The following is a 13,904-nucleotide window of genomic DNA, read 5'->3' as shown; positions in this document are numbered from 1 at the left end:
TGGGTTAGAATGGGCTAGAGTTAGGATGGGTTAGAATGGGTTAGGGTTAGGATGGGTTAGGGTTAGAATGGGTTAGGGTTAGAATGAGTTAGGGTTAGAATGGGTTAGAATGGGTTAGGATGGGTTAAAATGGGTTAGTGTTAGAAAGGGTTAGGGTTAGAATGGGTTGGATGGGTTAGGGTTAGAATGGGTTAGGGTTAGGATGGGATAGGGTTAGGATGGGTTAGGGTTAGGATGCGATAGGTTTAGAATGGGTTAGAAGGGGTTAGGGTTAGAATGGGTTAGGGTTAGTATGGGTTAGAATGGGTTAGGGTTAGGATGGGATAGGGTTAGAATGGGTTAGGATGGGTTAGACTGGGTTAGAATGAGTTAGAATGGGTTAGGGTGGGTTAGAATGGGTTAGGATGGGTTAGAATGGGCTAGGATGGGTTAGGATCGGTTAGAATGGGTTAGTGTTAGAATGGGTTAGGGTTAGAATGGGTTAGGATGGGTTAGAATGGGTTAGGGTTAGAATGGGTTAGTGTTAGAATGGGTTAGGGTTAGAATTGGATAGGGCTAGAATGGGTTAGGATGGGTTAGAATGGGTTAGGAGGGGTTAGAATGGGTTAGTGTTAGAATGGGTTAGGGTTAGAATGGGTTAGGGTAAGGGTGGGTTAGGTTTAGAATGGTTAGGATGGGTTAGGATGGTTATAATGGGTTAGGATGGGTTAGGATGGGTTAGAATGGGATAGGGTTAGAATGGGATAGGGTTAGAATGGGTTAGGATGGGTTAGAATGGGTTAGGAGGGGTTAGAATGGGTTATTGTTAGAATGGGTTAGGGTTAGAATGGGTTATGGTTAGGATGGGATAGGTTTAGAATGGGTTAGAATGGGTTAGGGTTAGAATGGGTTAGGGTTAGTATGGGTTAGAATGGGTTATGGTTTGAATGGGTTAGGAAGGGTTAGAATGGGTTAGGATGGGTTAGAATGGGTTAGAATGGGTTAGTGTTAGAATGGGTTAGGGTTAGAATGGGTTAGGATGGGTTAGGGTTAGAATGGGTTAGGGTTAGGATGGGATAGGGTTAGGATGGGTTATGGTTAGGATGGGATAGGTTTAGAATGGGTTAGAATGGGTTAGGGTTAGAATGGGTTAGGGTTAGTATGGGTTAGAATGGGTTAGGGTTAGAATGGGTTAGAATGGGCTAGAGTTAGGATGGGTTAGAATGGGTTAGGGTTAGGATGGGTTAGGGTTAGAATGGGTTAGGGTTAGAATGAGTTAGGGTTAGAATGGGTTAGAATGGGTTAGGATGGGTTAAAATGGGTTAGTGTTAGAATGGGTTGGATGGGTTAGGGTTAGAATGGGTTAGGGTTAGGATGGGATAGGGTTAGGATGGGTTAGGGTTAGGATGCGATAGGTTTAGAATGGGTTAGAAGGGGTTAGGGTTAGAATGGGTTAGGGTTAGTATGGGTTAGAATGGGTTAGGGTTAGGATGGGATAGGGTTAGAATGGGTTAGGATGGGTTAGACTGGGTTAGAATGAGTTAGAATGGGTTAGGGTGGGTTAGGATGGGTTAGAATGGGCTAGGATGGGTTAGGATCGGTTAGAATGGGTTAGTGTTAGAATGGGTTAGGGTTAGAATGGGTTAGGATGGGTTAGAATGGGTTAGGGTTAGAATGGGTTAGTGTTAGAATGGGTTAGGGTTAGAATTGGATAGGGCTAGAATGGGTTAGGATGGGTTAGAATGGGTTAGGAGGGGTTAGAATGGGTTAGTGTTAGAATGGGTTAGGGTTAGAATGGGTTAGGGTAAGGGTGGGTTAGGTTTAGAATGGTTAGGATGGGTTAGGATGGTTATAATGGGTTAGGATGGGTTAGGATGGGTTAGAATGGGATAGGGTTAGAATGGGATAGGGTTAGAATGGGTTAGGATGGGTTAGAATGGGTTAGGAGGGGTTAGAATGGGTTATTGTTAGAATGGGTTAGGGTTAGAATGGGTTAGGGTAAGGGTGGGTTAGGGATAGAATGTGTTAGGATGGGATAGAATGGGTTAGGGTTAGGATGGGTTAGAATGGGTTAGGGTTAGAATGGGTTAGGATGGGTTAGGGTAAGAATGGGTTAGGGTTAGAATGGGTTAGGATGGGTTAGAATGGGTTAGGATGGGTTAGAATGGGTTAGAATGGGTTAGTGTTAGAATGGGTTAGGACGGGTTAGGATGGGTTAGGGTTAGAATGGGTTTGGGTTAGGATGGGATAGAGTTAGGATGGGTTAGGGTTAGGATGGGATAGGTTTAGAATGGGTTAGAATGAGTTAGGGTTAGAATGGGTTAGGGTTAGTATGGGTTAGATTGGGTTAGGGTTAGAATGGGTTAGGATGGGTTAGTATGGGTTAGAATGGGTTAGGGTTAGGATAGGTTAGGGTTAGAATGGGTTAGGGTTAGAATAGGTTAGGATGGGTTAGGGTTAGAATGGGTTAGGATGGGTTAGAATGGGTTAGAATGGGTTAGTGTTAGAATGGGTTAGGGTTAGAATGGGTTAGGGTTAGGATGGGTTAGGGTTAGAATGGGTTAGGGTTAGGATGGGTTAGGGTTAGAATGGGTTAGGATGGGTTAGAATGGGTTAGGATGGGTTAGAATGGGTTAGAATGGGTTAGTGTTTGAATGGGTTAGGGTTAGAATGGGTTAGGGTTAGAATGGGTTAGTGTTAGAATGGCATAGGGTTAGAATGGGATAGGGTTAGAATGGGTTAGAATGGGTTAGGGTTAGGATGGGATAGGGTTAGAATGGGTTAGGGTTAGGATGGGATAGGGTTAGAATGGGTTAGGGTTAGGATTGGTTAGGATGGGTTAGGTTTAGAATGGTTAGAATGGGTTAGGGTTAGGATGGGTTAGGATAGGTTAGAATGAGTTAGAATGGGTTAGGATGGGTTAGAATGGGTTAGTGTTAGAATGGGTTAGGGTTAGGATGGGTTAGGGTTAGAATGGGTTAGGATGGGTTAGAATGGGTTAGGATTGGTTAGTGTTAGAATGGGTTAGGGTTAGAATGGGTTAGTGTTAGAATGGGATAGGGTTAGAATGGGATAGGGTTAGGATGGGTTAGAATGGGTTAGGTTTAGGATGGGCTAGGGTTAGAATAGGTTTAGGATGGGATAGGTTTAGAATGGTTAGGATGGGTTAGGATGGTTATAATGGGTTAGGATGGGTTAGGATGGGTTAGAATGGGATAGGGTTAGAATGGGATAGGGTTAGAATGGGTTAGGATGGGTTAGAATGGGTTAGGAGGGGTTAGAATGGGTTATTGTTAGAATGGGTTAGGGTTAGAATGGGTTAGGGTAAGGGTGGGTTAGGGATAGAATGTGTTAGGATGGGATAGAATGGGTTAGGGTTAGGATGGGTTAGAATGGGTTAGGGTTAGAATGGGTTAGGATGGGTTAGGGTAAGAATGGGTTAGGGTTAGAATGGGTTAGGATGGGTTAGAATGGGTTAGGATGGGTTAGAATGGGTTAGAATGGGTTAGTGTTAGAATGGGTTAGGGTTAGAATGGGTTAGGACGGGTTAGGATGGGTTAGGGTTAGAATGGGTTTGGGTTAGGATGGGATAGAGTTAGGATGGGTTAGGGTTAGGATGGGATAGGTTTAGAATGGGTTAGAATGAGTTAGGGTTAGAATGGGTTAGGGTTAGTATGGGTTAGATTGGGTTAGGGTTAGAATGGGTTAGGATGGGTTAGTATGGGTTAGAATGGGTTAGGGTTAGGATAGGTTAGGGTTAGAATGGGTTAGGGTTAGAATAGGTTAGGATGGGTTAGAATGGGTTAGAATGGGTTAGAATGGGTTAGTGTTAGAATGGGTTAGAATGGGTTAGGGTTAGGATGGGTTAGGGTTAGAATGGGTTAGGGTTAGGATGGGTTAGGGTTAGAATGGGTTAGGATGGGTTAGAATGGGTTAGGATGGGTTAGAATGGGTTAGAATGGGTTAGTGTTTGAATGGGTTAGGGTTAGAATGGGTTAGGGTTAGAATGGGTTAGTGTTAGAATGGCATAGGGTTAGAATGGGATAGGGTTAGAATGGGTTAGAATGGGTTAGGGTTAGGATGGGATAGGGTTAGAATGGGTTAGGGTTAGGATGGGATAGGGTCAGAATGGGTTAGGGTTAGGATTGGTTAGGATGGGTTAGGTTTAGAATGGTTAGAATGGGTTAGGGTTAGGATGGGTTAGGATAGGTTAGAATGAGTTAGAATGGGTTAGGATGGGTTAGAATGGGTTAGTGTTAGAATGGGTTAGGGTTAGGATGGGTTAGGGTTAGAATGGGTTAGGATGGGTTAGAATGGGTTAGGATTGGTTAGTGTTAGAATGGGTTAGGGTTAGAATGGGTTAGTGTTAGAATGGGATAGGGTTAGAATGGGATAGGGTTAGGATGGGTTAGAATGGGTTAGGTTTAGGATGGGCTAGGGTTAGAATAGGTTTAGGATGGGATAGGGTTAGAATGGGTTAGGATGGGTTAGGTTTAGAATGGTTAGGATGGGTTAGGGTTAGAATGGGTTAAGCTGGGTTAGGATAGGTGAGAATGGGTTAGAATGAGTTAGAATGGGTTAGGATGGGTTAGAATGGGTTAGGGTTAGAATGGGTTAGGGTTAGGATGGGTTAGAATGGGTTAGTGTTAGAATGGGTTAGGTTTAGGATGGGATAGGGTTAGAATGGGTTAGGGTTAGGTTTAGAATGGTAAGAATGGGTTAGGGTTAGAATGGGTTAGGATGGGTTAGGATAGGTTAGAATGGGTTAGAATGAGTTAGAATGGGTCAGGATGGGTTAGAATGGGTTAGTGTTAGAATGGGTTAGGGTTAGAATGGGTTAGGGTAAGGATGGGTTAGGGATAGAATGTGTTAGGATGGGTTAGAATGGGTTAGGGTTAGGATGGGTTAGAATGGGTTAGGGTTAGAATGGGTTAGGATTGGTTAGAATGGGTTAGTGTTAGAATGGGTTAGGGTTAGGATGGGTTAGGGTTAGAATGGGTTAGGATGGGTTAGAATGGGTTAGGATGGGTTAGAATGGGTTAGAATGGGTTAGGATGGGTTAGAATGGGTTAGAATGGGTTAGTGTTAGAATGGGTTAGGGTTAGAATGGGTTAGGATTAGGATGGGTTAGGGTTAGGATGGGTTAGGGTTAGAATGGGTTAGAATGGGTTAGGATGGGTTAGAATGGGTTAGAATGGGTTAGGGTTAGAATGGGTTAGGGTTAGAATGGGTTAGGGTTAGAGTGGGTTAGGTTTAGGATGGGATAGGGTTAGAATGGGTTAGGGTTAGGTTTAGAATGGTTAGAATGGGTTAGGGTTAGAATGGGTTAGGATGGGTTAGGATAGGTTAGAATGGGTTAGAATGAGTTAGAATGGGTCAGGATGGGTTAGAATGGGTTAGTGTTAGAATGGGTTAGGGTTAGAATGGGTTAGGGTAAGGATGGGTTAGGGATAGAATGTGTTAGGATGGGTTAGAATGGGTTAGGGTTAGGATGGGTTAGAATGGGTTAGGGTTAGAATGGGTTAGGATTGGTTAGAATGGGTTAGTGTTAGAATGGGTTAGGGTTAGGATGGGTTAGGGTTAGAATGGGTTAGGATGGGTTAGAATGGGTTAGGATGGGTTAGAATGGGTTAGGATGGGTTAGAATGGGTTAGAATGGGTTAGTGTTAGAATGGGTTAGGGTTAGAATGGGTTAGGATGGGTTAGGGTTAGAATGGGTTAGGGTTAGGATGGGTTAGGGTTAGAATGGGTTAGAATGGGTTAGGATGGGTTAGAATGGGTTAGAATGGGTTAGTGTTAGAATGGGTTAGGGTTAGAATGGGTTAGGATGGGTTAGGGTTAGAATGGGTTAGTGTTAGAATGGGATAGGGTTAGAATGGTATAGGGTTAGGATGGGTTAGAATGGGTTAGGGTTAGGATGGGTTAGGTTTAGGATGGGATAGGGTTAGAATGGGTTAGGGTTAGGATGGGTTAGGTTTAGAATGGTTAGAATGGGTTAGGGTTAGAATGGGTTAGGATGGGTTAGGATAGGTTAGAATGGGTTAGAATGAGTTAGAATGGGTTAGGATGGGTTAGAATGGGTTAGGGTTAGAATGGGTTAGGGTTAGGATGGGTTAGAATGGGTTAGTGTTAGAATGGGTTAGGGTTAGAATGGGTTAGGGTTTGGATGGGTTAGGGTTAGAATTGGTTAGGGTTAGGATGGGTTAGGGATAGAATGGGTTAGGATGGGTTAGAATGGGTTAGAATGGGTTAGTGTTAGAATGGGTTAGGGTTAGAATGGGTTAGGATGGGTTAGGGTTAGAATGGGTTAGTGTTAGAATGGGATAGGGTTAGAATGGGATAGGGTTAGGATGGGTTAGAATTGGTTAGGGTTAGGATGGGATAGGATGGGTTAGGATAGGTTAGAATGGGTTAGAATGAGTTAGAATGGGTTAGGATGGGTTAGAATGGGTTAGTGTTAGAATGGGTTAGGGTTAGAATGGGTTAGGGTTAGGATGGTTAGAATGGGTTAGTGTTAGAATGGGTTAGGGTTAGAATGGGTTAGGGTTTGGATGGGTTAGGGTTAGTTTTGGTTAGGGTTTGGATGGGTTAGGGTTAGTTTTGGTTAGGGTTAGGATGGTTTAGGGATAGAATGGGTTAGGATGGGTTAGAATGGGTTAGAATGGGTTAGGGTTAGAATGGGTTAGGATGGGTTAGGGTTAGAATGGGTTAGTGTTAGAATGGGATAGGGTTAGAATGGGATAGGGTTAGGATGGGTTAGAATTGGTTAGGGTTAGGATGGGATAGGGTTAGAATGGGTTAGGTTTAGGATGGGATAGGGTTAGAATGGGTTATGGTTAGGATGGGTTAGGTTTAGAATGGTTAGAATGGGTTAGGGTTAGAATGGGTTAGGATGGGTTAGGATAGGTTAGAATGGGTTAGAATGAGTTAGAATGTGTTAGGATGGGTTAGAATGGGTTAGTGTTAGAATGGGTTAGGGTTAGAATGGGTTAGGGTAAGGATGGGTTAGGGATAGAATGTGTTAGGATGGGTTAGAATGGGTTAGGGTTGGAATGGGTTAGGATTAGAATGGGTTAGGATTGGTTAGAATGGGTTAGTGTTAGAATGGGTTAGGGTTAGAATGGGTTAGGGTTAGAATGGGATAGGGTTAGGATGGGATAGGGTTAGGATGGGTTAGAATGGGTTAGGGTTAGAATGGGTAAGGGTTAGGATGGGTACATACTTCCGGCTCCGACAGAGATGGCCGCCTCGCTTCGCGTTCCTAGGAAACTATGCAGTTTTTTGTTTTTTTACGTGTTATTTCTTACATTATTTCTTACATATTTCTTACATTGGTACCCCAGGTCATCATCAGTGTCAACTCACCATCAGTATGACCAAGAATATGACTTTCCCGGAGCGGATCCTGTGTTCTGCCTTTCACCCAGGACAACGGAGCGGATCCTGTGTTCTGCCTTTCACCCAGCCTGCGACCCAAAACAACAACGTCGTAAAAGAGGCAAACGAAGTGGTCTTCTGGTCAGGCTCCGGAGACGGGCACATCGCACGCCACTCCCTAGCATACTACTCGCCAATGTCCAGTCTCTTGACAACAAGGTTGATGAAATCCGAGCAAGGGTAGCATTCCAGAGGGACATCAGGGACTGTAACGTTCTTTGCTTCACGGAAACATGGCTCACTCGAGAGACGCTATCGGAGTTGGTGCAGCCAGCTGGTTTCTCCACGCATCGCGCCGACAGAAACAAACATCTTTCTGGTAAGAAGAGGGGCGGGGGCGTATGCTTTATGGTTAACGAGACGTGGTGTGGTCACAACATACAGGAACTCAAGTCCTTCTGTTCACCTGATTTAGAATTCCTCACAATCAAATGTCGACCGCATTATCTACCAAGGGAATTGTCTTCGATTATAATCACAGCCGTATATATTCCCCCCCAAGCAGACACATCGATGGCTCTGAACAAACTTTATTTGACTCTTTGCAAACTGGAATCCATATATCCTGAGGCTGCATTCATTGTAGCTGCAGATTTTAACAAGGCTAATCTGAAAACAAGACTCCCTAAATTGTATCAGCATATCGATTGCGCAACCAGGGCAGGTAAAACCTTGGATCATTGCTATTCTAACTTCCGCGATGCATATAAGGCCCTCCCCCGCACTCCTTTGGGAAAAGCTGACCACGACTCCATTTTGTTGCTCCCTGCCTACAGACAGAAGCTAAAACAAGAAGCTCCCACGCTGAGGTCTGTTCAAAGCTGGTCCGACCAATCTGATTCCACGCTCCAAGACTGCATCCATCACGTGGACTGGGATATGTTTCGTATTGCGTCAGACAACAACATTGACGAATACGCTGATTCGGTGAGCGAGTTCATTAGAACGTGCGTTGAAGATGTCGTTCCCATAGCAACGATTAAAACATTCCCAAACCAGAAACCGTGGATTGATGGCAGCATTCGCGTGAAACTGAAAGCGCGAACCACTGCTTTTAATCAGGGCAAGGTGACCGGAAACATGACCGAATACAAACAGTGTAGCTATTCGCTCCACAAGGCAATCAAACAAGCTAAGCGTCAGTATAGAGACAAAGTAGAATCGCAATTCAACGGCTCAGACACAAGAGGTATGTGTCAGGGTCTACAGTCAATCACGGATTACAAAAAGAAAACCAGCCCATTCACGGACCAGGATGCCTTGCTCCCAGGCAGACAAAATAACTTTTTGGCCCGCTTTGAGGACAATACAGTGCCACTGACACGGTCCGCAACCAAAACATGCGGACTCTCCTTCACTGCAGCCGAGGTGAGTAAAACATTTAAACGTGTTAACACTCGCAAGGCTGCAGGCCCAGACGGCATCCCCAGCCGCGCCCTAAGAACATGCGCAGACCAGCTGGCTGGTGTGTTTATGGACATATTCAATCGATCCCTATCCCAGTCTGCTGTTCCCACAGCAGGCCACCATTGTTCCTGTTCCCAAGAAAGCTAAGGTAACTGAGCTAAACGACTACCGCCACGTAGCACTCACTTCCGTCATCATGAAGTGCTTTGAGAGACTAGTCAAGGACCATATCACCTCCACCCTACCTGACACCCTAGACCCACTCCAATTTGCTTACCGCCCAAATAGGTCCACAGACGATGCAATCTCAATCTCAGGCCCTCGTCCATAGAGACACATACCAGCTCTACTGGTAGTACTGCTATTATCAGCAGTACTACACCTGCACTGTTAAACAACGCATCAGTGACAATGCATGAGATCATTTGAAACAATTTGGATACAAGCATGTGAATTCCATGCGTTACAGCTGGATGAGTCAACAGACGTGGCGGGCCTGGCACAGCTCCTGGTATATGTCCTTTACGTTTATGGGGGGGGGGGGGGGGGGGGCAATTAAGGAAGACATCCTCTTCCGCAAACCACTGGAAACCAGGACAACAGGAGAGAATATTTTTAAAGTACTGGACAGCTTTGTGACATTTAATGCGCTTTGGTGGTCAAGAAGTGTTGGTATCTGTAATGATGGCGCAAAAGCCTGACAGGGAGACATAGTGGAGTGGTAACGCGCGTGCAAGCAGTTGCTCCAAGCTTACAGACAATGTCAAATGTGAAATGTGATATAGCGAAGCACCTGAGTGAGTTGGGTGAGCAATTAAGCAGGTACTTTCCCGAAACGGATGACACAAACAACTGGATTCAAATCAAATCAAATTTTATTAGCCACATGCGCCGAATACAACAGGTGTAGAACCTTACAGTGAAATGCTTACTTACGAGCCCCTAACCAACAGTGCAGTTAAAAGAATATGGATAAGAATAAGAGATAAAAGTAATTAAAGAGCAGCAGTAAATATGTACACCACAACAGTCAACATGTACACCACCTTCACAGTCAACATGTACACCACCTTCACAGTCAATAAGTACACCACAACAGTCAACATGTACACCACCACCACAGTCAACATGTACACCACCACTAAAGTCAACATGTACACTACCACAGTCAATATGTACCCCCCGACCACCACCACCACAGTCAACATGTACACCACCACTACAGTCAACATGTACAACCCCACCACCACCACAGTCAACATGTACAACACCACCACAGTCAACATGTACAACACCACCACCACCACAGTCAACACGTACACCACCACTACAGTCAACATGTACACCTCCAGCACAGTCAATATGTGCCATATAGTATATATTCTCCATATAGTCCACTGGTTTTAAGTAGTGCACCCTATTCTCTATGTAGTGGTTCTAAGTAGTGCACCCTATTCTCTATATAGTGGTTCTAAGTCGTGCATCCTATTCTCTACATCGTGGTTCTAAGTAGTGCACCCTATTCTCTATATAGTCCACAGGTTCTAAGTAGTGCACCCTATTCTCTATATAGTTAACTGGTTTTAAGTAGTGCACCCTATTCTCTATGTAGTGGTTTTAAGTAGTGCACCCTGTTCTCTATGTAGTGGTTCTAAGTAGTGCACCCCATTCTCTATATAGTGGTTCTAAGTAGTGCACCCTATTCTCTATATAGTGGTTCTAAGTACTGCACCCTATTCTCTATATAGTGGTTCTATGTAGTGCACCCTATTCTCTATATAGTCCACTGGTTCTAAGTAGTGCACCCTATTCTCTATATAGTGGTTCTAAGTAGTGCACCCTATTCTCTATATAGTCCACAGGTTCTAAATAGTGCAAGCTATTCTCTATTATAGTGCACTGGTTTTAAGTAGTCCACCCTATTCACTATATAGTGCACTGGTTCTAAGTAGTGCACCCCATTCTCTATATAGTGGTTCCTAAGTAGTGCACCCCATTCTCTATATAGTGGTTCTAAGTAGAGCACCCTATTCTCTAATATAGTCCACTGGTTCAAAGAATTGCACCCTATTCTCTATTATAGTGCACTGGTTTTAAGTAGTCCACCCTATTCACTATATAGTGCACTGGTTCTAAGTAGTGCACCCTATTCTCTATATAGTGTACTGGTTCTATGTAGTGCTCCATGTTCTCTATATAGTGGTGCTAAGTAATGCAATCTATTCTCTATATATTCCAATTGGTTCTAAGTAGTGCACCCCATTCTCTATATAGTGGTTCTAAGTAGTGCACCCTATTCTCTATATAGTCCACAGGTTCTAAGTAGTGCACCCTTTTCTCTATATAGTCCACTGGTTTTAAGTAGTGCATCCTATTCTCTATATAGTGGTTCTAAGTAGTGCATCCTATTCTCTATATAGTGGTTCTATGTAGTGCACCCTATTCTCTATATAGTCCACAGTTTCTAAGTAGTGCAGTCTATTCTCTATACAGTCCACTGGTTCTAAGTAGTGCACCCCATTCTCTATATAGTGGTTCTAAGTAGTGCATCCCATTCTCTACATAGTCGTTCTAAGTAGTGCACCCTATTCTCTATATAGTCCACTGGTTCTAAGTAGTGCACCCTATTCTCTAAATAGTCCACTGGTTCTAAGAAGTGCACCCCATTCTCTATATAGTGGTTCTACGTAGTGCACCTTATTCTCTATATAGTCCACTGGTTCTAAGTAGTGCATCCTTTTCTCTATATAGTGATTCTAAGTAGTGCACCCCATTCTCTATATAGTGGTTCTAAGTAGTGCACCCTATTCTCTATATAGTGGTTCTAACTAGTGCACCCTATTCTCTATATAGTCCACAGGTTCTAAGTAGTGCAATATATTCTCTATAAAGTCCACTGGTTCTTAGTAGTGCACCCTATTCTCTTTATAGTGGTTCTAAGTAGTGCACCCTATTCTCTAATATAGTCCACTGGTTCTAAGAATTGCACCCTATTCTCTTTATAGTCCACTGGTTCTAAGTGGTGCACCCTATTCTCTATATAGTGTACTGGTTCTATGTAGTGCTCCATGTTCTCTATATAGTGGTGCTAAGTAATGCAATCTATTCTCTATATATTCCACTGGTTCTAAGTAGTGCACCCCATTCTCTATATAGTGGTTCTAAGTAGTGCACCCTATTCTCTATATAGTCCACAGGTTCTAAGTAGTGCACATTTTTCTATTATATAGTCCACTGGTTTTAAGTAGTGCATCCTATTCTCTATATAGTGGTTCTAAGTAGTGCATCCTATTCTCTATATAGTGGTTCTAAGTAGTGCACCCTATTCTCTATATAGTCCACAGTTTCTAAGTAGTGCAGTCTATTCTCTATACAGTCCACTGGTTCTAAGTAGTGCACCCCATTCTCTATATAGTGGTTCTAAGTAGTGCATCCCATTCTCTACATAGTCGTTCTAAGTAGTGCACCCTATTCTCTATATAGTCCACTGGTTCTAAGTAGTGCACCCTATTCTCTAAATAGTCCACTGGTTCTAAGTAGTGCACCCCATTGTCTATATAGTGGTTCTAAGTAGTGCACCCTATTCTCTATATAGTCTACTGGTTCTAAGTAGTGCACCATATTCTCTATATAGTGGTTCTAAGTAGTGCCCCCTATTCTCTAAATAGTGATTCTAAGTAGCGCACCCTATTCTCTATATAGTGGTTCTAAATAGTGCACCCTATTCTCTATATAGTGATTCTAAGTAGTGCACCCTATTCTCTATATACTGATTCTAAGTAGTGCACCATATTCTCTATATACTGCACTGTTTCTAAGTAGTGCCCCCTATTCTCTATATAGTCCACTGCTTCTAAGTAGTGCAACCTATTCACTATATATTCCACTGGTTCTAAGTAGTGCACCCTATTCTCTATATAGTGGTTCTAAGTAGTACCCCCTATTCTCTATATAGTGTACTGGTTCTATGTAGTGCTCCCTATTCTCTATATAGTGGTTCTAAATAGTGCACCCTATTCTCTATATAGTGGTTCTAAGTAGTACCCCCTATTCTCTATATAGTGTACTGGTTCTATGTAGTGCTCCCTATTCTCTATATAGTGGTGCTAAGTAATGCAACCTATTCTCTATAAATTCCACTGGTTCTAAGTAGTGCCCCATATTCTCTATATAGTGGTTCTAAGTAGTACCCCCTATTCTCTATATAGTCCACAGGTTCTTTGTAGTGCACCCTTTTCTCTATATAGTCCACTGGTTTTAAGTAGTGCACCCTATTCTCTATATAGTGGTTCTAAGTAGTGCATCCTATTCTCTACATAGTGGTTCTAAGTAATGCATCCTATTCTCTATCTAGTCCACTGGTTCTAAGTAGTGCCTCATTTTCTCTATATAGTGGTTCTAAGTAGTACCCCCTATTCTCTATATAGTGAACTGGTTCTATGTAGTGCCCCCTATTCTCTATATAGTCCACTGGTTCTAAGTAGTGCCCCCTATTCTCTATATAGTGGTTCTAAGTAGTGCACCCTATTCTCTATATAGTGAACTGGTTCTATGCAGTGCACCCCAGTCTCTATATAGTGGTTCTAAGTAGTGCACCCCATTCTCTAATATAGTCCATTGGTTCTAAGTAGTGCACCCCATTCTCTATATAGTGGTTCTAAGTAGTACACCCTATTCTCTAACATAGTCCACTGGTTATAAGTAGTGCACACCATACTCTATATAGTGGTTCTAAGTAGTGCACCCTATTCTCTATATAGTGGTTCTAAGTAGTGCACCCTATTCTCTATATAGTCCACTGGTTTTAAGTAGTGCACCCTATTCTCTATATAGTGGTTCTAAGTAGTGCATCCCATTCTCTACATAGTCATTCTAAGTAGTGCACCCTATTCTCTATATAGTCCACTGGTTCTAAGTAGTGCACCCTATTCTCTAAATAGTCCACTGGTTCTAAGTAGTGCACCCCATTCTCTATATAGTGGTTCTAAGTAGTGCACCCTATTCTCTATATAGTCCACTGGTTCTAAGTAGTGCATCCTATTCTCTATATAGTGATTCTAAGTAGTGCACCATAATCTCTA

General features: G+C 43.1%; 1 protein-coding gene across 3 annotated transcripts in view; it reads right to left on the bottom strand.

The window, feature by feature from the left end:
* LOC139385815 (nectin cell adhesion molecule 1b) overlaps positions 1 to 13,904 on the bottom strand; it is a 388,964-nt gene that overhangs the window by 242,595 nt on the left and 132,465 nt on the right. The gene's annotated exons all lie outside the window — the stretch shown is intronic.

This window comes from Oncorhynchus clarkii, chromosome 27 (genome assembly GCF_045791955.1).
Source record: "Oncorhynchus clarkii lewisi isolate Uvic-CL-2024 chromosome 27, UVic_Ocla_1.0, whole genome shotgun sequence".
Taxonomy (NCBI): Eukaryota; Metazoa; Chordata; class Actinopteri; order Salmoniformes; family Salmonidae; genus Oncorhynchus; species Oncorhynchus clarkii.
Note: the sequence above shows the minus strand (reverse complement) of the source record. Positions and strands in the feature narration are given on the sequence as shown.